The following is a 26,211-nucleotide window of genomic DNA, read 5'->3' as shown; positions in this document are numbered from 1 at the left end:
TTTATAGAGCGTTCTGAGTCTTTCAGAAAACTTTTTTTTTTTCTTTCCATTATGGTTTATTACAGGATATTGAATATAGTTCCTTGTGCTATACATTAAGACCTTGTTGTTTATTTCATGTCTAGTAGTTTGTATCTGATAATCCCAAACTCCTAATTTATCCCTCCCCTACCCCCTTTCCCCTTTGGTAACCATAAGTTTGTTTTCTATGTCTGTGAGTCTGTTTCTGTTTTGAAAATAGTTCATTTGTATTTTATTTTAGATTCCACATATAAGTGATATCATATGGTAAATATTTGTCTTTCTCTTTCTGACTTACTTCACTTAGTATGATAATCTCTAGTTGCATCCATGTTGCTGCAAATGGCATTATTTCATTCTTTTTTTGGCTGAGTAGTATTCCATTGTGTGTGTGTGTGTGTGTGTGTGTGTGTGTGTGTATACACGTATACATACACACCATATCTTCTTTATCCATTCATCTCCTGATGGACGTTTAGTTTGCTTCCATGTCTTGGCCGTTGTACACAGTGCCACTGTGAACACGGAGGGTGCATATCAGAAAACTTTCTAATTGCAGGTAGATGATGCTGGTATTGGTTCTTTTTTATACATGAGAAAATTGAGTTAGAGAGCTGGCAAAGTTAGTGATAGGGCTATATTACTATCACAGACTTGCAGACTTGAGTCCTAACACTGGCTCTTGGCTCCTTCTTCACCAGGATGTCTGTGTCAAATTTGTGGTTTCTTAAGGAGAGAAGTTCTTTAGAATGTTTAGTTGAATGTTTTGATGTCTACAGGTGAAAATGTAGATGGCATTTTCAAGGGTCTTTCTACCTTCTCTATATAAAATACAGAGTATTCTGCATTTCTGTGAGGCTTTTAGCTTCTACCTCTTATGTTTCTGGCTTATATATATGTATATTTTGCTAACTTCTCTTTTCAGAGAACTTTACTCTTTAGAATAGTTATTTTTTCATGTTGCTTTTCACATCTATCTCAAGAAATTCTCTTTACACAGCTAAGGATCCTAAGGCTCAGAGAACCTAAATGTTGTAGAAGACTGGGGTAGAGTTGAGATTAGAATTCAGAACTTAGAGATTTTTGGTTCTAAATCTGTGGTTGAATGATATCACTTCTTTTCTTCCTCCTCCTTCTGTAAGTTCAATTTTCCCTTCATTTCCCTCCTTTCCTTCTGTCTTTGGCTGTCTACTGACCACTCTCTTATTTGGACAGTGTTGGTGTCCTGCATTTCCAGATCTTCTGGAAGTTGCACAGAGCCTTTTTTTTTTTTAATCAGGGAAAGATGTACAACATTTTAATAAATGTTTAAAATTATATTAAAGGGACTAAAATATTCCCAAAGTAAATAGAACATTGTAGGCTCTGTTAAACAATGCATTTGTCATAATGTCTAAGTAACAGGTCATGGATCATAGGCAATATATCAAATTTAAACATGGCTCATTGCAAATATTATAACAGTGTCATAGGACATAATGAATGCTAAAATAGAAGGTAGAAGCTAACTGTTGCAAAAGTGATTCTGTAAATCTTTTTTTTTAAACATCTTTATTGGAGTATAATTGCTTTACAATGGTGTGTTAGTTTCTGCTTTATAACAAAGTGAATCAGCTATACATATGCATATATCCCCATATCTCTTCCCTCTTGCGTCTCCTTCCCTCCCACCCTCCCTATCCTACCCCCTAGGTGGTCACAAAGCACTGAGCTGATCTCCCTGTGCTATGCGTCTGCTTCCCACTAGTTATCTATTTTACACTCTCTCACTTTGTCCCAGCTTACCCTTCCCCCTCCCCGTGCCCTCAAGTCCATTCTCTAGTAGGTCTACGTCTTTATTCCCATCCTGCTCCTACGTTCTTCATGACCATTTTTTTTTTTTAAATTGATACAGCCACTATGGAGAACAGTATGGAGGTTCCTTAAAAAACTAAAAATAGAACTACCATACGACCCAGCAATCCCACTACGGGGCATATACCCTGAGAAAACCATAATTCAAAACGAGTCATGTACCACAATGTTCACTGCAGCTCTATTTACAATAGCCAGGACGTGGAAGCAACCTAAGTGTCCATCATCGGATGAATGGATAAAGATGTGGCACATATATACAGTGGAGTATTACTCAGCCGTAAAAAGAAATGAAATTGAGTTATTTGTAGTGAGGTGGATGGACCTAGAGACCTAGATTTTTTTTTTTAGTATATCTAAAATCTAAAAAAAAAAAAAGATTCCATATACATGTGTTAGCATATGGTATTTGTTTTTCTCTTTCTGACTTAACTTCACTCTGTATGACAGTCTCTAGGTCCATCCACCTCACTACAAATAACTCAATTTCGTTTCTTTTTATGGCTGAGTAATATTTCATTGTATATATGTGCCACATCTTTATCCATTCATCTGTCGATGGACACTTAGGTTGCTTCCATGTCCTGGCTATTGTAAATAGAGCTGCAGTGAACATTGTGGTACATGACTCGTTTTGAATTATGGTTTTCTCAGGGTATATGCCCCATAGTGGGATTGCTGGGTCGTATGGTAGTTCTATTTTTAGTTTTTTAAGGAACCTCCATACTGTTCTCCATAGTGGCTGTATCAATTTACATCCCACCAACAGTGCAAGAGGATTCCCTTTTCTTTACACCCTCTCCAGCATTTATTGTTTGTAGATTTTTTGGTGATGACCATTCTGACTGGTGCGTTGCACAGAGCTTTATGACTAGTTCTGGCTAATGGAGTGTGGGTAGAAATGAAATGTGTCCCTTCTCCGTTGAAGAATTGAAAAGCTGTTATGCACCCCTCTATCTACTTCTTCTAATTGCCTTGGCAATTTTGAAGGAGACTTTGAGTTGCAATGGTAGGATTAAAACTGTGCAGTCAATTATTTGGAGATGCTCTGAGGAGGCACCAATACCTGTAGTGGATTTTACATGAGGAAAACACTAACTTTTACTGGGTTAAGCCTTTGGGGTTTCAGAGTTATTTATTACCATAGCATAACCTAGCTTATCCTGCCTAAAACGTGTTAAGGGTGCTTTTTTATTCAGAATTTTATTTTTAATAAAAATCCATTACTTTTTTTTGGTTCTTTTGTTCTCCGCTTGACCCTTTATCCAAATTGTTCTCCTCTTATATAGGGTTTCTGTGAGTATCTAAATTCATATAAGGTGAACATCCTTTTCCTCTGTCCTCAATGATTTTTCCTCTGTAACTTTCTTACAAAATGTCTAGACTTGACCTCTCCCTGTGTGTAATAAGAAACCAAGAAGTGCTGACACAAAAAAATGTTATATCCCAATATTTCTTCCATGTATTTGAAGAGAATAGTCCCTGGCAATTTTGGAATTTACAAATGTCCAGTTCTAGAGAAAGAGTTCAAAATGAAGAAAATGAAAGGCTTTCAAAATGTCTATTTCTTTTCTATCACTGTAAAAATAAAGACATATTGCTTTACCCATGGCCCATTAGATCACTGAAATTTGGAATGCATGACTGTGGTTTTCAATTGATCTTTAATTTGAAAGCATCTGAGAAGTGGTCTAGGAATTGCTGGGCCCTAAATATAATTTTCCAAATATCATCTAAATTTTTGGCATTGAAGTTACACTAACTTTAAGAACTTATAAAATTGGCTGATGCAATACAAAGGATAGCTCAAACTTTCTCAAGCTTAAGTTCTTAGTAGGGGGTAATACTCTCTCAGGGATAATGTATTCCCAAGCAACTTTCTTAAGGAAAAGGCTATGGAACTAAGCAGACTTCTACATGTAGCACAAGCTTTTGCATGTTTTAGTGTGTTTGTACCTGGGTATGATCTTGATTTATACAGCATTCTCTGGAGGTTGAGGTAAGGGTATGTCATGCCCTTTATTCATGGTTCCATGCCCAAATAAAATTTCCAGAATATCCCTAGAATAAGAGCTTTCAGTGAATCCTAAATTAAGTCTAAACTTCTTTGTTTCTGTGCTTCCTATAATTTAGTCTCTCTCTGTGAACTTCTTTCATTACGTAGAATCTCTGATCCTGTTGAGCAGTTCATTCTGAGCTTAGACCCTTTGTTCATACTGTTCTTTATCTTGGGGTTCTCTTCCTTCCTACTCCTCCTCTCCTATCTTTGATTTACCAGTTCATTAAAAGACAGTTCCAAGTCCACCTCTTTGACTAAACCTTCTTTTATTACTAAAAGCAAAAAAATTTCTAGTGGCTATACTTGGGACTGAATTATGCTTTTTATATTTAACCCAATAAATCATAAATCTCATGTTGGAGCTTCAAGGAATGTGAGTGAAGATGGAATAATTTTTTACAGGGGGGGGGTCCAGAAAATGGAGCCAAACTTTGAGAGGTGACCCATCAATGATCAAACAGGAGATACAAGAAAATTAGGGACAGTTAACAGTGGATAAACCAAATAAACAGAGAAAGTTGTATGTGGGCAAAACGGGGCCTAATTTCATGATTGCTAAATATTTGCTGGGATGCTTATTTTACCTGTAGTCTAGTGTCTCTTGTGGGACTAAGAGTTGGCATCTCAAGAGATTGTTTACCAACTTTCTATCACGCCTACCAACAAGGCCAGTCTAAGGTTTTCTTAGTTCGTAATGAAAGGCTAAATTGCTGTTAGTTGAGAATATACTTGTGGGAGTAGAGGGTTATGCATATGTTCTCCAAGGTCCATGGATCCCTAATTCTACAAGTTATAGGCCTTTATGTTTCTGGGCAAATTAGTCATGGCTCTTAATTGTAAATAACAGAAACACAAACTAGCTTAAACTAATTTAATTGACTCAACAGCAAAGGATTCCTGTGGCTAATTCCTCAAAAGAAGGAAGGTTCCGTTATGAACATACCAATAAATCTCCACTTAACTAAGAGTATAGGATGGCCCACAAGAGTATTTTGGCTCCTCTTCTCTAATCACTGGGGCAGACCCCAGATCCATGATGAGCAAAGCTTTTTCCTTCCCGGCTGGCTATAGCAGAAAGCAATAAGATGGGTGAGTGAAAGGTAGATACTGAAGGAGATAGATTCCCTGGTTCCGGAACTTGATTTCAAGTTGATGAACTTTTGTGGTATCACAATGATAAGCTGTTGTCTGAATGATTTCTCCTAGAATGTAAAGTTTGATATATATAAACTTGAAATCTATATAACTTATCAGAGGAAAATCTGAAAGTCCTCCTGTGTAGACTGAGACTTCTCTAGTGTTCTGGATTTGAAATAGGAGTGGTGGATAAAAGCAGAGAAGCACTGGTTTTGTGTGTGTGTGTGTGTGTGTGTGTGTGTGTGTGTGTGAAATCCATATTTCAATAAAATGTTATATTCTAAATTGAGGCATATATACACTACCAAATGTAAAATAGACAGCTAGTGGGAAGCAGCCGCATAGCACAGGGAGATCAGCTCGGTGCTTTGTAACCACCTAGAGGGGTGGGATAGGGAGGGTGGGAGGGAGACACAAGAGGGAGGAGATATGGGGATATATGTATATGTATAGCTGATTCACTTTGTTATAAAGCAGAAACTAACACACCATTGTAAAGCAATTATACTCCAATAGATGTTAAAAAAAAAGAGAAAAAAAAAAAACAAAGTGAGTTAACTGTTTTTCAGAGTGTATTTTATTGACACGCATAAAATATATCAAACCTTTAAAAAAAAAATGCAGTCATAAATAGTTAGATTAAGTTAACCCTGACTTGAGGAGACATTTGTAAGAAGGAAAAACACTGCATCTGAGATGCTTTTGCAATGCACAGTTTACACATTTCATCTGGCTATCAGTCTGGTATTGGTGGTATGCAAGGAAGAGGTGGTTCTTGCCCAGAAAGTGCTCTAAAAAGTCCCATCTAAAACTGAGATATAAACAGGTGTTCTTGGTTAAAACAGATAATAAGGCCAGTATATTTCTCACAGCAATAGGATAATCCAGAGACTCTGAACTCCCTCCACTGCAGCCATCAGAATTCCTCACCATCTCCACCTGATCACCAGGGCTTGTCTCTCTAGCTTGTAGAGAAACGCAGTCCTCCTTTGGTGTCTAACTCTTTTTGGAGAGTGGGGGTCAGATCTCTCTGCAAAGCTTCTGAGAAATGTAGTGACACTTTTCTTTGAAGTTTAATAGAACATTATTGTACAATAGGCTAAAGATGGCTCCTATATACTGGCCCCTATGTTGTTTATTTCTTTATAGCAGGCCAGGTAGCTCAAAGCCTGCCAGTGCCAAACCCAAAATCAAAAGTGATATTAGAAGTATTTACCAACTTATTGGCCCTGAGATCTGCCAGTTAGAATGAACACAACTATAAGCCGCTGACACAGGGTATTTGTACAACATTTTCCTTTGATAGAGTGCCACCAGACATCCAAATGGATTAAGTTTATTCTGTTATTTATTTATTCAAGAATGTGTTGAGTGCTTACAGTGTGCCAGGTACTGTCCTGAAACTCCACCAAGTATTGCTAACTGAGGGTATCAGAACACTGTTGAGTACATCAGATGAAACTTAGTAGATCTGGCTGGAATGGCATGTTTGAGAAATTCTCCTGACAGGAGATCCCACAGGGAGTGTGGCCTCCAGGACTGGGTCTTCTGGACAAGGTGCTGGGACAGTAATCTGGATCCCTAGACTATGTAAGAGCTATCAACCAAGTAATAGAGGGTGCAAGCACCCCAAATTCTTAGGAAACACACGGATACTTGGATTCCAGTGGTTTGACCAGAAAAATCTCTGTATGGTGCCTTCGAGATTCTAGAATCACCTTGCTAGCCAAAAATAAGCATGTTGCAGTCATATCCTTTTCTGGGAGTTTTTTTGTTTTTTTGTTTTTTTTTGACATAAGACAGTTGCCGCTCTAACTTTGGAAGCGTAAGTCTACCATAAATTGATTTCAGATACCAGAGAACTTGGACTGGTTTAAAGGTGCATAGCACCTTCAGCTTCTTAAATACTCTGCCCTTCCTGGGATCCAGGTGAACCCAGGGTCTTCCTATAGGTGCTGTTATGGAGTGAATTGTGTCCCCCAACCCCTGCCACCAACTCACATTTTGAAGCCCTAATTCCCAGTGTGACTATATTTGGAGATAGGGCCTATGAGGAGGTAATTAAGGTTAAGTGAAGTCATAAGGTGGGGACGCTAATCTAAAAGGACTGGTATTCTTATAAGAGAAAGTGACATCAGGAGTGCACACACACACAGAAGAAGGGCTACGTGAGGACACAGTGAGAAGATGGCCCTCTTTATGCAAAGGAGAGAGGCCTCAGGAGAAAACAAAACCTGCCAACACCTTGATCTGGCACTTCTAGCCTCAGGAGCTGTGAGAAAATAATTTGTTACTTAAGCCACCCAGTCTGTGGTATTTTGTGTGGTAGCCCTAGCAGACTAATACAGGTGAATTGTTAGCAGGAAGGCTAGGTTTGCAGCATATATGATAAACAGATATAAGAAACCTGTGAAGCATGAAACCAAGGGAAATATGTAATAGCTTAGGGACCTATCATTTCAGAAACATGGCCTGTATGTTTGGTTTTCTGGATGTAAAGAACAGATTTCCATCTCACAGAAATCTGAGAAAAGAGGATCTAATGGATGTGGTCTTGGCTTTAAGGAGTTGATAGGGATTCCATCAACAGGGTACTTGGCATTTATTTACTCTAGTGCTCCATTTTCAGTGCGACTGAACCTGACTTGGGTCTGTGTCTTTCCCTCCCACTTTCAATAACCTTGTTCTTCTTCAAAAATCTGCATATTTTTTCCTCTTCCCTGTAAATTCCATTGAATTTCAGTTGGCAAGTGACCCATTAATAGGCCTGATTCTTTCTCAACTTCTGCTCCCATCGGTTATCTGCCTGTTTGTTCTATAATTCAAGCTTCAGAGTTCTTGAGAATTCTGGCTAACCTTTGAGCGGTGGGAACCTGAACCAGAGATTTCTCCGGCCCCATCAACTCTCACCAGAAGTGGTTAGAGTACAGCCATGGGACCCAATACCTTGTTACCTAAGGGCTGGAAGCGGACTATGTGTGGGAAGGTAATGTGAGCCTCAGCCTCTACACTATTGCTGCTTTTGTAGCATCCATATCTCTTAAGGGAAAAGGATAATAGCCCAGGAATACAATGTTGGGTCACTCAAAAATGTAGTAACTTGATTTATACCAAGATAACATATTGCTGTTGACTCAGGTCCATCTCTGCCAAAGGCTTCTGGAGGTCAGGTCCTGTGAATGAATTATGGGTATAAAACCCAAGTCCAGGAACTACATCCCATTCCTCACCATATTCTGCAAGAGACTGTAAAGGTTATTCTGCAGTAGGTGCTGGAGCATTGTCTGGACATTGGGAAAGCTGAAGGGTTGAATATAACAAATGGGTTTGAGTATTGTTTGGTTGTCCATTTATCACTGTCCTATGTGAGTGTATGTTACACCACCTGCAGATACAGCCTCGTTAAGGCCTAAGCCCTTGGAGCTGTTGCAGCAGACTGAATATTTGAAGGAGGAGGTACCTACTTAGCACTTCTCTGTATTTAGGCTACGTTCAGAAGATCAAAAATACTTCTTTTTCTGACTCAGTTGGGAACTGAGCTGGTTCTAAAAATCGTCCAGATAAATCAGAAACTGAGGCAGCACATCCAGATTTTCTAAAAATGGTTTAAGTGTAGTTGTTGGAAGTGTGGCCAGATGTGCCTTGTTGGCAAGGGTGAGTTGTGTGTCTGTATATTAGTCAACCACACGAAAATGTGCCCAGATGTCCCAACAGGGGTCTGTTTTCACCCAGAGGAAGTCACCTGGACAGAGCTTTAATCCAGAGAACTAGAACATTCAGCACACTCGCGTACTTCTATACTCCACTGTTCTTCATGCCCCAGGGATGAGGGGCTATTGGCATAAAATCTGGTTCCCGACCATAGGGTTGAGTCCTGACCAGAATGGGTGAGGAAAGCATAGGAGTTCAAACACATGGAGATGAGTGAGGCTCTTTTCTGAGTTTTCTGTTCAAGGGAATGCTCACCAGTAGACAGAATAGAATCAGACTCCGAAAAGAGAGATAGAGACTAGCAGCAGATAATGTAAAAAAGCTGAAAGAACTGGGCAGCTAGAGAATGAGTAACAGCCAGTAATGGGCAAGCTGAAACCAGTGCCCAATAAGAGGGAGCTAAATATGTGAAAGTATTTGCTGGAACACTTTACATATCACCAGCACTCTCAGCTGTGGTAAGGGTGGGTAATTAAAGGAATGTAGCTGAGAGAGAGAATAGCTGCTTCACTGTCTCTGAAGTCCTGTTAAACTTATAGTCAGCTACATAGCTGAGCACTTATTTCATATGTTAGTTCTTTAAGCATCAGTTTTTTATACCCTCACAGCATATGCTGTGATCCACTAGGAATATTAATGGGTTACATGAGGAATACTTCTTGATTGCTTGATGGATAGAGTCCCTTATTGAGAGAGATTTTCATGTAATTTTATGTTTGAAATATTTTTCCACATGAGTATCCAACCTGTTTCCCATGTATATCCAAGTTCTGTATCTTTTTTTTTTTTTTTTTAAGCGGTACATGGGCCACTCACTGCTGTGGCCTCTCCCGCCGCAGAGCACAGGCTCCGGACGCGCAGGCTCAGCGGCCATGGCTCACGGGCTCAGCCGCTCCGTGGCGTGTGGGATCCTCCCGGACCGGGGCACGAACCCGTGTCCCCTGCATCGGCAGGCGGACTCTCAACCACTGCGCCACCAGGGAAGCCCTAAGTTCTGTATCTTATGCATATTTTCTTGCCTGCTTCATAATCCAAATGAACCCATTCTCATCTGCTGGCCACAGTAGGACAATAGGTACTGTTTTGGGCACTGAATTGTCCATTGGTACATCTCTCTGGACTTGGGAGCTGGAGAGCAAACTATGAAGACTGATGCTTCATATTTTGGGAGTTATTTAATCTCAGGTGTTGCCACAGCACAACTGGGCATTGGGAAACAACAGGAAAGGGGGTGGGACAGGAAGAGGATGAATTTCCTCATCATATTGTATTTTTGAAAGACTGACTTAGAAATGTCACTTGAACCATTAGCAACATGCAGCTAGTACTCAAACCATTTATTAGTTGACAAAAAAGAGCTCTCAGTGATTCAAATCCTGAATAATTATGGGAGAACCTGAGGAGAGGTGGGGAAAGTTCATCTATACTTATGAAAGGGTTTGTTTTCCATCCTTTCCCTCCCTTAGCAGTAAGAATACAACAGCATTCTTAGGTCAGGGACTCCCTGATTCAGTTCTTTGGAAGGCCCTAACATGCTCTCCTTATTTTGGGATTTACAGCCACTATCGATAGCCCAATTTTATATAAACAGGCTTCAGAAAAAATAACTGCCTGAAGGCAGCTGATCCTTATGATTTTTGGCAACTTGCTTCTTTAAGGACTGATTAATTAACCACCAGAGCTGACTCTTCCCACACCTCTGATGGCTAGCCAAGGAGATGAAGTGGCTATTCCCATATCCAGGAACCAGCTTCCAGTGGTTCTAAGAGCAGAGCAGGAGTTAATTTTGCGGGGAGATACTTCATTCTGCAAAGGGTTGTTTTGGAGAACTCTCTGTCTTGGCTACAAACCTTGAAGTCATGGACTTGACATTGACTGTTTCTGACATTGGTTAAAAAAATCTGAAGGCCAATACTCCAGGCTAGGATGTTTACTTCTCTTAAACAATTTAAGGGAGAGGCTTATGGTTCTTGGCAAAGCTTGTTTTTAAGGAAGGAACTTTGGATCTCTTCTGGTGGACAAGAGTGTGAGGTCTGGGACTTAGATGAAGGAAAATACGGGGAGGACTGTTCTCTGTGTTAGAGAGAAGGCCCCTAAAACACAGTGTCAGTCAGGCTGATGGACCAGGGAGGAGGATGATCAGTAGGGTTTTTTGGTGACAGAATTGTAGATTAACTCAAGGGGGAATTACATAATTCAAGGAAAAAATTCTTAGTAGATTAGCCTATGGCCTACTGTTTTGTTGTATAATCTTCTTTGTTTATCAGAAGGTAACTATTACCTATTTACATTTCTTTCTTTTTTAAAAAAATTTTAAATTTATTTATATATTTATGGCTGCATTGGGTCTTTGTTGCTGCGTGCAGGCTTTCTCTAGTTGTGGCGAGCGGGGGCTACTCTTCGTTGTGGTGCATGGGCTTCTCATTGCAGTGGCTTCTCTTGTTGCGGAGCATGGGCTCTAGGCACGCGGGCTCAGTAGTTGTGGCTTGAGGGCTCTAGAGCGCAGGCTCAGTAGTTGTGGTACACAGGCTTAGTTGCTCCGCGGCATGTGGGATCTTCCTGGACCAGGGCTTGAACTGCATCCCCTGCATTGGCAGGCGGATTCTTAACCACTGTGCCACCAGGGAAGTTCCTCTATTTACATTTCTTATGTATCATTTCTAATCTTCCCAAGGCAGGTGGATGCCCAGACCTTATGGGGCAAATCAACAAACTAATATTTGCAAGCAAAATACTTTAAATTTTAAATATTTAAAAATCACCACTATGACTCCTATTCATCAGGAAGACCTAACCATCTCATTTCTAATTCTTAACTCAACCCTCTTTGAAAACACAGCTTAAATATTAACAATTTTTAAAGCTTTTCTCAACTTACTTCAGTCCATTCTGATTCTTTCAGTCCAGTTTCTACATAAGTAATAACAACAGCCTCAACCATTTCTACACAACCATGTCTGTGGCAGTTATTAGGTATCAGGCAATGTTCTGAAAGCTTTATATATATTGATTTTTAAAAATCTTTACATAAATCATATGAAATAAGTAATATGGTTTTCTCATTTTATGGATGAGGAATCTGAGGTCAAGGTTTACAGCTAAGAAGTAGTGGAGATTCAAACCCAGACTGTTTAGCTTACAAAGTCTGTTCTTGATGTCTTTATGTCTGGATTTAATCTGTGATCCTTTCATTATTTATGAACTTTTGTTTCTACTAATTTAAATATTATTTTCTCAGTATTCAAAAGTTTTCATAAATGGGCTGAATATTGCCATTATAACCTTCTTGAGATCAAGAAACTGTCTAAAGCTCATTTGAGTTTCCACAATCAATATAATTTCCAGCATAAAGCAGCAGTTTAATGTGCATTTTATCTAATTACATTATGCTTGGTAGTGGATTTCACTCAAGAACTTTTACTAAAATTTTAGTATTGCCTTATTCTCTGTGATACCAAAACATCTTGAATCTTACATACAAAGTGAAAATGTTACAAAGTAGGAATATCTATTAATTCACGCAACAACTATTTTTTGAGTACATACTATGTTTCAGGCCCTGAGCAAAGCAGTCATATATTGAGCTCTTATGAACCTTATAGTCTAGATAATGAGATCCTCCTAATAGTCCAATAATAATAAACCGTGATAACTGCCATGAAGAAAAAAGATTTGGATTCTATCAGAGAGCAGAATAGGGGAATTGGTATGGGTTGAGTCAGGAAAGTCTTCCTGGAGGAGGTGATATTTGAGTTGAGATTTAAAGAATGAACAGGAGTTAGGATGGCCCATGGAGATCTAGGCACGCCTAACTCCTGCTACTTCTCTGCATTCACTTTATACTTCTCTCTCTCTTGTTCTTTTCATTCTTTTCACACAACCCTTATTTAAAAGTTATCAAATGAACCACTCTCCTTTTGTTCTCATATTCTTTCATGTGTTGCTCTCTATGTCTACTGTTCATTTTCCTACTCTTTTGTTTCTAATTCTCTCATTTCAACTGATGTACTTTGGGCATTTTATCAGTCAGGCTTCTCCAGAGAAACAGAGCCAACAGGAGATATCCATGTGTATATCTACCTCTATATCTAGTCACGCACACACACACACAGACTTATTTTAAGCAATTGGCTCATACAGTTGTGGGGGCTGGAGAGTCTGAAAGCTGTAGGGCAGCCTGGCAGGCTGGAAATTCAGCAGGAGTTGACAACACAGTATTGAGGCAGAATTTCTTCTCCAGGAAACCTCAGTGTTTCCTCTTAAGGCCTTGTGACTGATGGGATGAGGCACAACCACATTATGAAGCGTAATCTCCTTTACTTAAAGCCAACTGACTATAGATGTTAACCATATCTACAAAATATCTTTACTACAACACCTAGATTAGCTTTTGATTAAATAACTAGGTACTACAGCCTAGCCAAGTTGACAAATAAAACTAAGCATCACAGGCATTAATATCTATATTTAAATGGTTTATAGTAGTGATAATTTTATGGCCTCCAGTTATATTCCTGACCAACCTTCATCTTTACAGGTCAGATTTTTCTACCCACTCTCCTCTTTGAGGTCCTATTCCTATATTTTGGAGGTCTTATCCATATATTTTAAGAGCTTCCGTTGAATGAGGTTTTCTATTTTACATTTAAAATCTTTCTTGCTGTTGGGAGTATTACCTCCCATTCACTAGCACATTAGGTCTGTTTCTTCAGGGGATAGTCTATAATAACTCCTAACTTTGACATTTTCCTCAGTTCTAACTGATAGCTTAGTCTGAGCCCATTATTTATTCATTCATTTAATCCTTCATTCATCAACAATGATTTTTAGTACTGACTATGTAAAATGCTCTCTCCTATGTGTTCTGATGCATATATAAAGTTGAAGAAGACATCTTTATATTCTTTTTATTCCCTGCATTACAGTTTAGCTGACCACAGAGAAACACATTTGCCACTATTCAGTTTACTAGCAAAGCCTTTTCAATCTTCCTGCAGTTTATCCCCATTGACTGGGTTTTCTACAGCCTAAAATATATCAGTATTGTCTGCAAGCCTGGGGATTTCATTAGATACTCCCTCATTTAGATTATTTATAAACATGCCTTGGCTTTGATCCTTAGGAATTTTCAGTGCTTAAACTTATCCATCTAAAGAATTTATTTATCCCTCTCCTTTATTATCTAGGTTAGCTTCCTCCTTATAACTAAATGTCCCTTTGAGCCCATTATGACTTTTTTTAAGTAAAGTTTTTACTGAAGTGTAGCATACATACAGAGCAACTATCAAGCGACACATTGTCACAAAATAAACACATCCATGCGGTCACCACCCAGTTCAAGAAATAGTTATCAGCGTTCCTCAAAATCCTCCTCATTCTCTATCCTCACTACACACTCCTGAAGGTAAATAGAAGCTTTCTGATGTCACAATTAGTTCATTTTACCTGTCTTTAACTGTATATAATAAATGGAAATATATAGTCTATGCTATTTTTATTCCCTCTGAACATTATTCCTGAGACGTGTCATGTTGCTACACCCATGTTGTTTGGAGTAACAAAAGTTGGTTCATTTTCAATGCCATATAGTATTGCAGTGCATACACACACAGAGTTTATCTGTCCATTCTACTGTTGATGGACATTTGGGTTGTTTCCAGTTTGGACTATTTAGTGCTACGATGGCCATTTGGAAATGTCTTTCGATGCATATATGTATGCATGTCTGTTGGGTATATGTCTAGGAGTAACTGGTGAGTCATAGACTGTGCTCAGCTTTAGAAGATACTGGCAAACAATTTTCCAAAGGAATACCACCAATTTATGAGCATTTCTGTTGTTCCATATTCTCATCAACACTTGGTATACTCAGCTTTTAAATTTTAGCCTTTTATGATTGTGTTTTGAATCTTCTTTTCCTAATGACTAAAGATGTTGTACACTTTTTATAAATTTACTGGCCATTTGGTATTCTTTGTGAAGTGCCTATTAAGTCTTTTGCCCATTATTTTTTTCTGTTGGGTTTTATTTTCTTATCAACCTGTTGGAGTTACTTATATATGTAAGATACAAGCTCTTTGTCATGTATGTATTGCAAATGCTTCTACTCTGTGACTTGCCTCTTCAAAATAGTGTCTTTTAATGAACAGAAATTCTTACTTTTCATGTAGTCTAATTTATCAATTTATTCCTTATGATTAATATTTTGTGTACTGTTAAAAAATATTTGCCATTCCCAAGATAGCCTGTTTTCTTCCAGAAGACATATTGTTTTTACTTTCATATTTAAATCTGCATTCCATCTGGAATTGATTTTTACATATAGTGTGAGGTAGGGATCAATATTTTTTTCTATATGGGCATTCATTTGACCCAACAGCACATTCAAAAGACCGTCCTTTCCCCATTGCCTTCAATATAATCTTTTTCATAAATCAAATAACCACATATGTATGGATTTGTTTCTGGATTCTATGTTATGTTCCACTGGTCTGTTTATATTTTTGGGGGGCCAATATCAGAATTCTTAATTACTGTAGTTTTACAATAATTTTTGATATATCTAAATATAAGTCCTTCAGTTTGTTTTCAGTTTTTGAGATTGTTTTCACTATTCTTGGTTCTTTGTACACCTGTATATATTTTAGAATCAGCATATCAAGTTACATAAACACATACACACAGAAGTTTGTTTGGAGTTGTTTGAGGTAACGATAACTCTCACATCAATTTTAGGAGCATTGACACTTTCAGTATTGAGCCTTTCACTCCCTCATTATGATGTATCTTGTCAATTACTTAGATTTTTAAATAAAGTTTCTCAATAATTCTTTCTTGTTTTATTACTGCTATAAGGAAATATAATTAATTTCTATGTGTTGACATTGAGTCAGGGATCTTGCTAAGTTCCACTGGTAATTCTAATAGTTTAAATGTAGATTCTTCTGGAATTTCTTATTGTTTTTAAATAATTATAGTTTTATACCTTCCTCTCCATTTCTTATATCTTGTTTTTTCTTGCTATATTGACTGCTGGGATTTTTAGTAAAATTTTGAACAGAATTAGTGATAGCTGACATCTTCATCTTGTTACCAATATTAGGTGGGAAAATTTTAAGAGTTTGCAGTTATTACATTTGCTGTATGGTTTTTGTAGATATTCTTTATAATATTAAAACTTCCCTTTTATACTCAACATTATATGTCATTAGGAAATTACAAATTAAAACAAAGAAGAATTGGATACCATTACACACCCATAAATGTAATAATCTGAAACATTAAAACATTAAATACCGGTGAGGATGTGGAGCAAGAAGAATTCCAGTTCATTGCTAGTGGGAATGCAACATGGTACAATCACTTTGGAAGACAGTTTGACAGTTTCCTACAAAACTAAATATACTTTTATCATCTAATCCAGCAATCGTGTTCCTTGGTATTTATTCCAAAGAATTGAAAACTTATATCTATATAAAAAATCAGCAAAAGATATTTTAGCAGATTTATTAATTGTCAAAACTTGGAAACAACTAAGATGTCCTTTACTAAGTGAATGGATAAATAAACTGTGGTACATCCAGACAATGGACTATTATTCGGTGCTAAAAAGAAATGAGCTATCAAGTCATTGCAGACATGGAAGAACCTTAAATGTATATTGCTGAGTGAAATAAACCAATCTGAAAAGGCTACATACTATATGATTCCAACTATATGACATTCTGGAAAAGGATGGAGACAATAAAAAGATCAGTGTTTTCTAGGAGTTTACAGGGATGGAGAGAGTAATAGAGCAGAGAGGATTTTTTAGGGCAATGAAACTATTCTCTACGATATTATAGTGGTGGATACATGTTACTTTTGTCAAAATCCATAGACTGTTCAACACTAAAGTGAACCTGAGTGGAAACTATGGACTTTAGATGATAATTCTGTACCAATATATGTTCATCAGTTTTAACAAATGTACCACTCTAATGCTGGATGTTGATGGTGAGGGAGGCGGTGCATGTGTAGGGTCAGGGGTATATGAGAAATCTCTGTACTTTCTGCACAAGTTTTTTGTGACATAAAACTACTTCAAAAAATAAAGTCTGTTACAAATATGTATGTAAATACAAAGTTAGAAGTCATCTGGTCTGGGTGACAATTTAATGGTAAATTTTAAAATAAACTTTTCAATAGTTAAAACAAAAAGTTCCCTCATTTCTTTTTAATCAGATTTAAACATTTTATGACTTTTTATCATGAATGGATGATAAATTTTATCAGATGTTTTTTTTTGAGGATGATAAAATCTTTCTCCTTTACTTTTCATTTATTTTGGTTCGCTATAGTAATTTTTTTTTAAAAATGAGAACTAACCTTATGTTCCTGAATAAGCCCCACTCAGTCATAAATTAAAAAAAAATCTTACTGGATTCAATTTGCTAATATTTTGTTTAGATTTTAAAATTTTACATATATTAATGAAAGTAACTTATAATTTTCCTTTTTTGTAATGTCCCTGTCAGATTTTTCTATTAAGGTTATCCTAAACTGTTAAAATGAGTTAAAAAATGTCACTTCTTTTGTTCTTCTATGGAAGTGTTTGTGTAACTTTGGTACTATTTTATCTTTAACTGTTTGGTAGAATTCACCAGTGAAGTCAGCTTTTCTTTGTACGTATGTCTTTAATTAAAGATTTAATTGGTATTTTATTTATTTATTTTGCGGTACGCGGGCCTCTCACTGTTGTGCCCTCTCCCGTTGCAGAGCACAGGCTCCGGACGTGCAGGCTCAGTGGCCATGGCTCACGGACCCAGCTGCTCAGTGACATGTGGGATCTTCCCGGATCGGGGCACGAACCTGTGTCCCCTGCATCAGCAGGCGGACTCTCAACCACTGCGCCACCAGGGAAGCCCAGGTATTTTTAGATACAGAAAACTTTATTTTATTTTTTTTAACCAAAGCTTGTTATCTTTAACATTTTATTGAAATATAAGTCACATAACAGAAATCTTACCATTTTAAAGTGGTTTTTAGTATATTCACTATGTTGTGCAACCCTTGCCACTATCTAATTCCAGAACATTTCCATCAGAGAAGGGAGCATTCTGAAAAAGGATTTAAATGTGTAAATATTTTCTCTAAATAGAAAAATACTGAGCAAAGTCTATGGAGAAGACAGTGACAACTCCAGGAAATAAGTTAACACATTCTTTAAGCAGAGCCAGGAAATCAGAGCAATATAGTTAAAGTCCCAACACAAAAATGTTTGAGACAATATTGCTAAACAACAAATATGGGTTAATGTAAATATTTTGGAGGGTCAAATATATATTGAAGGGTATTTGTGCTCTTAAAAAATTCTGAGGAAGAGAAAACTCCCATTGTGTAATTAGGAAACCAAATAGAAATATATGTCATGTTTCTGAGTATCTCTGGTCAATGGGTACCTTGGATCAACATTTTATCCCAGAGATGGTCAGGAAGTTCTTCCACATATCTGACTGCAATCTCTCTTGCTTTATTTCTTAGCATGTTGGCTTTTGCCCAGTCCCCTTAAGATTTCTTCTTGCCATTCCGAGTACAGAAAGTTTTATTTTTAAAAAATTTCTTCCTGTGTTGGGATATATGTATACATATAGTTGATTCACTTTGCTGTACAGTAGAAACTAACACAACATTGTAAAGCAACTGTACTGCAATAAAAAATGTTTAAAAAATTTCTTCCTGTGTCATTTTTGGAAAGTGTGTTTTCCTGGGGGTTTTCCCATTTCATCCAAATTATCAAATTTACTGACACAAAATAGTTCAGGATATTATTTATAATCTTTGTAGTATCCTAGAATCTAGTCGTAGCATCCCCTTTCAAGTATCTGACTTTGATAAACAGTACATTGTCTGTTTCCTTGATCAGTGTTATTAGAGAGTTTAATAGTTGTTATCATCTTCTCAAAGAATCAGATGTTGGTTTTGTTGATTTTTCTGCATTTTTAAGTTTAGTTTCAACTTTGTTAATATCTGCTTTTATCTTTTGGTTTAACTTGCTGCTCTTTTTTAGAGTTGTATCCTTAGTACATTGATATCAGCCTTCTTTTAAAAAATATACATTGTAAGGCTTTAAATTTTCCTCTAACTGTAGCCTTAGCCTCATCCTAAATTCATTCAGTTCAGATAATTTTCTAATTTCCACTGTGATTTCTTTGACCATGAGTGATATACAGTATAAGTACATTGTTTAATTTATAAATAATTGGAGTTCTTATAGCTATTCTTTTTTGCTTTTGATTTCTAGCTTTATACTAGTATTTCTTTCTTCTCTTTCTTAGATTCCAATTATACATTTACTAGATTTTTCCCCAGTATCCCACATGTTTGTGTCCCTTTCAGAATTTCCTGTCTTTTCCGTATTTTTTGTTCTCTATGCTACTGACTTATCTTCTATTTAATTAATTCATTCTTGAGCTGAGTCTAATCTGCTTTTAAATCCATTGATTGAATTCTTATTTTCAGTTGTATTTTTCTGGTTCTAGAAATTCCACTAGACTATTTTTATAGATTCCAGTTCTTTGGTGAAAAATCTCTATTTTTGTTATCTATTTTTTTACTAAATCATAGTTATAGAAGAATCCTTGTTTGATAATATTCAGATCACCTATAGGTTTACAGTTATTGTCTTTCTTTCTCCTATCTCCATCCTATTTCTTAGCAGGCTTGGTTATTTTTGATGGAATGCTGGACATTTTGAATGATAACTTTTATAGTCTCTGAATGTTTTCCTTCTCTAGAGTACATTCATCCTTTACTCTGGCAGACAGCAAAAGTGCAAGCCATCATCCCAATCCAAACAGGGACAAATTTAATTCAAGGTTAATTATCAGTCTTTGTAAGGCTTGGTTGACCTCAAGTTCACACTGACTCCTAGGATGTAGTAATTGGCAACCCAGGGGCTTTACTGGAGTCCTTTCTCATTGTTGAGTCTTGATTTCTTATTTTTGTCTTCTGTACACTGTGAGATTTACAAAAATTCCACTCTGCTTTTTAGTTGTTTTCTTTTTGGTTCTTAGCTTCTTGTCTTGCCCATTTGATCAGCAAATGCCTGGGGTAGGGGATGATGAGGACTGGGTAGAGGAAAAAGCTGTGCAGAGTGCTGGGCTTACTTTGAGCCTCCCTTGTCCCTGGGAGTTAGCCCTTAATAACCCCAATTGTTACTGCCCCAGCACCATGAGAGAGCCAGAAGCTCTGTTGGCTTCTCCTGCTGAACAGTGGATCTCCTACCTCACTTCTTTTTTTCTGGCTGTGTTGGTTCTTCGTTGCGGGCTCCAGTAGTTGTGGTGCACAGGCTCAGTAGTTGCGGCTTGCAGGCTCCAGAGCGCAGGCTCAGTGGTTGTGGCACGTGGGCTTACTTGCTCCGTGGCTTGTGGGATCTTCCCAGACCAGGGATCGAACCCGTGTTCCCTGCGTTGGCAGGTGGATTCTTAACCACTTCTCCACCGGGAAGTCTTCCTACCTCACTTCTTACCCTCTGAGCAAAGAATTAGCAAGCTCCCTCAGGAGGAAAAGAAGCATGCAGAATATGGGTTTACCTCAGTGAAATATTCTTCTCTCTTGGATTATTGTCCCTCAAATCCTGGTTGCCTCATCAGCTATCTGATCTTAGCTGGAAGTGAAAGTCTATGCTTTTTTATTTGATGAACGTAACTTTTGTTTTAGAATGTTGAAAAATACCTAGACAGATCATATAACTTGTATGCAATTCTAATGATGTTATTCATGAGTGCATATTCAGAAACACAGATATTGGGGTTTGGCCGCTGTAGTAATAATTCACATGCTTTCTGGACATTTCCTAATTATCAGTCATAAATGGAAGGTAGATAAAGAGCATAATTTCCCCAACCATTTATACAGAAAAACAAGACATAATAAAGTTAACACAGGGATATTTTTATGCTTCTACAGCAACTTGCTGTGAAAAAAATTCTAACTTTTTTGTTTATTTCCTACAACATTTCTTTGGGAAAGAAGTTAGATAAATTCTAGAATTAGGGTTGAATATTCCTTTGTCGCCAAATTAAACATTAGTAAGGGAGTTTTCTGCCTTGGCATCTGGGTTTTTTCAATGCTAAATGTTTTTTTAAAACTTTTTGGAAGACAGTGTGTCCTGTAGGGAGATTCTTAGGCACAGATGCGGAGCCTGACAACAGATGGTCACAGGAGATCCTTTCTGGTTGTGTCACTTTGGGAAAGTCTCTACCCTCAGTGACCCTCAGTTGTCATCACATGTAGAATGGAGAGAATAAACCCTGTTGTGCTTATCTTGTGGGAGTTGTGTGAAAATTGAAAAAAGAGAGTATGTGTAAATGTAGTTTGGAGACAGGAAGCTACTACATAGGTGGGTGACACAGCAGATTTTTTGACTCAGATATTTAAAGCTTCAAGTAGTTTCTGAGCTCTGGATCCTTATTTAGAACTTGTTTATCTCATTATTCCCTATCAAAGTTTATCAGATTATTCTCTAAATGTAAGGGGTAAACCAAAATCTCTTCTAGACCCAAATTTCACAATGAATCCAAGCTAAACAAAGCTCCATTCTGCCTCCTTTCTGCTGTCTTGTTGCTCTTGAGGCCCCCTGATTACAATGAACAGTCCCCATCTGTAATCCTTTTAACCCCTCCTTAGCCTTATTTTACATCCCTATGTGTCTCTGCCAGCCAAATAGTTTATTTTCCTCCTCCTGTTTGGATTAAGGGGGTTAAGCTGCATGGACTTTTTTGGAACCCAGTTAAGACACTCTTCTCAGCCCCAGCCATTAGTGCTCAATTTTATTTGCATGACGAAGCCTTTCTCTACTGCTCCCCACAACTGAAAGAGCACACGCACAGCACTGGGAGCACCCGTTGGCATTCCTATCACCTACTCTGTTTTTTTTTTCTTCTTCTTGTCTAAGCATGACTTTGCTTATACAAGGCTAGCTTTTTCCGCCTGTTCCCTAGATGATTTTGGCCCATTTTCAACTCTCATTCTTTCTGTGGCATTGGGAGTAGTTAGTCATTTGTGCATCAGTGAGAAGAGGGATTTAGTGAATAGGAAGACCACAGACTTTCCTCTTTGGTCCTTCCTTCCTTGACAAAGTAAATCCCGCTGAAAAACAGCATTAATAGAGCATGACGGTTTGAAGAATAGAGCCCTAACTGTTGACATTTCTGTTGTCAAGCTAGGTATTATGCTGTGATAAAGAAAAGACACATTTTTAAAAAAGACAATCTCCATGGCATTAGGTTTATTAGTGCAATATCATTGTCATTGCCCTCGACTCCCCAATACACTTAAGGGCCTATCAATATTTCCATTAAAAAAATCCCATTTGCTGTCATTTAAAAGTAGCTTGGCTATGTCAGATCATTTAAACTGAAATTATAGATCAATTATTTCTAGGTTTATTATTGAATGTCAAGGGTGGTTAAATTCACTGAATTGGTAGGGGTTGAATAGTCTCTGTTCTGGAGGAAAATGGTCAGTGTAAAGACAGGATATTGTGCAGGTCCTAGGGAGAAGATGAGACAGTCAACTCACCTTAACATGAATCACTGTTAGTTATCCATGTGTATCAATGAAAGAATAGATTTACTTCTTTGTGATTGACCTAAAATAACCTTAGTTCTTCGTTCGAGAGATACGAGACCTAATTGCTAGCTAGATACAATAAAAAAGGGTCACCACCCTCTGGCCTCCAGAAAGACACAGCATTATACTGTGTTAGGTACTAAGCACAATAACCCAACAAGTTAGGGCTATAATATCTTAGAGATGAGGAAACTAGGATTTATAGAGGTTAAAAAACCTTCCAAGTTAAGTAGCTAATGGGTTGCTAAATTTAGGGCTCTTCGACTGCAAAAACCCTTAATTTTCTTGTGTACCACTGACACATACAGTGAAATCTACTACTTATCAGGCCATAGTTTTTCTAACTTATTTGACAATGGGGAAAAATCTGTCCATGTTGAGAGCTGCTTTCTGTTTGTATTTGAAACTGCCATTATTGTGTGGAATTTGCCTTATCTTTTTAAAGAGTCCATAGTTGGATCCTGGTTGGCAAAATTTGAAGTTGGCCAAGGTTTTTAAAATCTCATTCACTCATCCATTTGCTTGAAACACTTTATTTAGTCCCCCCAGTAATGTATGCAAGTGTCCCTTTCCTCACGTCCAACCTAAAATAGGTGTTACTGCTTTTTCATATTTTTGTCAGTCTGATTCTTGCACAGTGATGTCTCTTGTTAAAACAATTCTGTCACCACTAGTGAATTTCAGTACCTTTTCAGCACACAGTCATCCCTTGGTATCTGCTGGAGATTGATTCCTGGACCCCTGCAGATACCAACATCAGGATGTTCAAGTCCCTTATATAAAATAGCATGGTACTGTTGGCCTTCCATTTCTGCAGGTTCTGCATCTGCAGGTTCAACCAACCAAAAGAATCTCTTTTCTTTCAATTGTATTTTAATTCAAAAATTATTGAAAAATAGATCGGGCTCTTTGGACATATGTTACTCAAGCACAGAATATGCAAGGTGTCACTAAATCTTACCATACTTTAAGAGAAAAATTATTCTGGAGATCCTTGTAGATCTTTCCCTAACATGTCAAAAAGTTGATTCTGAGCATTGAGACAAGTATTTTTTCCTTTCTAAACACTACAAGAGGGAATTGCTATAGTGTCTCCTCTATGGATTTTAAAAGTTTCTTGTGGTATATGTACAGGAATTACAGCTTAAGCGTCAACTATGATAAAACTAGCAGAATGTCTATTCAAGTCAATAATATTACTTTTATAACATTTTCACTTCACAGTGATACAATTTGAAGCCAATTGAATGGAATTGAAATAAGTATTTTTTTTTCCATTGAAAAGCATATGTTTCTTCATTGAAGACTATTTTCTTGCTAAATTGGATGTTTTACCTTTGAGTTATTGAAATGTTTTGTTTTTTATCTTATAAATAAAAGAAAATCTTTTAGTATTTCCAACACAAAATTTTCTCTTGCTTCTTAAAAAATGGAATCTTCAAGCTGAAAGAAAATAGGGTTAATTTCAGAGACTATTACTGAAGATAGATAGATGGTTTATCCATAGGTGTATTATATACAGTTTGCTACCATTGTATTTGAAGGCCTTATATAAGAAGTATTTTGTGCTTTTAACACCAGACACTGATACTGAGTATCTACTGGAAAGATGCTCGCTGTTTTTCTTGTTTCAAGTTTAAATGCTTAGGGGACTTGATTTTCTTCATGCAGATTTTGTAGTTCCTCAGAAAATAAATATTCAATTTAAAATTTTTCCATCACATCTCTTTTTACCTACTTTAGGGAGTTTATGGACTCTCTGAAAAACAATAAACTGCCCAAAACAAAATCAAAACCAAAATAAAATAAAAGATATCTGATATACTGAGTGTCTGCTATTTCCCAGGTACTGTCCTAACCATTTCACATGGATTATCCCATTTAATCCTCACAATGGATATGGGTACTCAATTTATCATAATTTTATAGGCCACTCAGGCCTTAGGGAGGTTAAATAACATGCTCAACGTCAACAGAAAGTGTTAGTCCTCTAGATTTTTTTTATTCATACATAATATACTCTTAGGGCAAATTTTAATGTAAACAATCGTTAATTTAAATATTTACCAAATTATATTCTTGTTACCTTTGCTTACTGTTTGGCTGATCACTATTGATTTCACCTTAATATTGAGACTGCAAAAAAGCTTATGCTAGGAGAAAAACCCAAAGCCTGCACCTCCAATTACCTTTATACTGGGGATTAAGTTTTAACATATACATTTTTCAGGAACACAAATATTCAATCTTTACACTTACGATATTCATAAGTCTACAAATCCAGGCATAATAACCTGCAAGGAATTCATCGTAATTGCTGAAAGCAGACTCATGAGTGAGAACCTCATTACTAGATCTTCTGCAAGAGAATACTCCCTCCCTTCCCTCCATATTCCTCTAGGACTCGATGTGATGTATGGTCTTCTAGTCCCACAGGGACTGAAAGACAGAGTGATGGAAATCAGTTTATTAAATATTAGTTTTTCCTTAATTTTATGAAATGTAATATATATGCAGAAAAATGCAAAAAATAGAAATGCAAAATTAATAATTACAAAGCAATAGCTGTGTAACAAACACCATGGACAAAAAATAGAATGATGCTAGCTTTTCAGAATCCCTTCTAGAGTATAACCTTCCAATTTCCCCAGAGGTAATCATTATCCTGATTTGGTGATAATTGATTCCTTTCTTTTCTCTTTAGTTTTATCACCTATGCATGCATCATTAATGTTTGGTTTAGTTTAGCCTCTTTTTGAGGCTTATGTAAATGGAATCGTACACTATGAATTCTTACTTGAATGAAGGTTGCTTCTTTCCCTCAACATTAAGTTTGTAAGATTCATCTGTGTTGTGTGTGCGTAGGTGAATTTTATTCATAATTAGTGCAATATAGAATTCCATTGCATGTATATTCCACAATCTGTCCATTTGTGCTGGACTGTGATGTGCTGATTTGGGTAAGCCATAAACTATATTTTCTAGAATTCCCTTCCTCATGGGGTTTTGAGTTGGAGTTGGCCAAAAGGATAACATGTGTGATACTTGCAAGGCAGAAATAAAGCAGCAACCATTATCCTCTAAAAGTCTTTATGGTGATGAAGATATGGTGACAGACAGACACAGAGATGCCCAGCGGATCCTAGCTTGTTCATACTCTTCTCTTTGTCCATTTCATCTTGACTGTTGGTTCTGTTGACCAACAGAACCTCCATATCCCCTTGGCTCTGGGCCCAGAGAGGCGATAGCTACCTAGAAGCAGCAACTTGCTGGAGACACCTCCATGAGCTTTTCCCTTCCTCCCTCCACTTCAGTTTGGCTTTTAAGATTGCCTAGTTAGCAACTCCTTCTGTGATCCTCCAACTCCCCCTTCTGGACCTTTATTTCTCTAGCTTGTCCCACAATAGTAAAAGGTTGAATTCCTACAATAAATCCCTTTTCCCAGTCAGACTTCCCTGACTGATGCATCATTCAACATTTGATGGTCATTTGGGTTGTTTCCAGTTTGGGGCTATTAGGAACAATGTTGGTTCTTGTAGTTGTATCCTGAACAACTTTTATCTAGGCAAGGGTGGATCCAGTATTTTTGAAGCCTTAAGCTCATACAATTTAGGGGCTTGCTTTAAAACATATATTGATAGACACACATACACACACAAATTAAGTACCAAGACCTGTAGGGGATCCATGCCAGTGAGAGGCCTTTGATTCACTTCATGGTAAATCTGCTATGTCTCTAGGGTATATAATCAGGAGTTGAAATGCTCAATTCTAGGATATGCAAATATTTACCTTTAGTAGATAATGCCAAATAG

This window comes from Pseudorca crassidens, chromosome 1 (assembly GCF_039906515.1).
Source record: "Pseudorca crassidens isolate mPseCra1 chromosome 1, mPseCra1.hap1, whole genome shotgun sequence".
Classification (NCBI taxonomy): Eukaryota; Metazoa; Chordata; class Mammalia; order Artiodactyla; family Delphinidae; genus Pseudorca; species Pseudorca crassidens.
The sequence above is the reverse complement of the archived record's forward strand: the minus strand, read 5'-3'. Positions refer to the sequence as shown.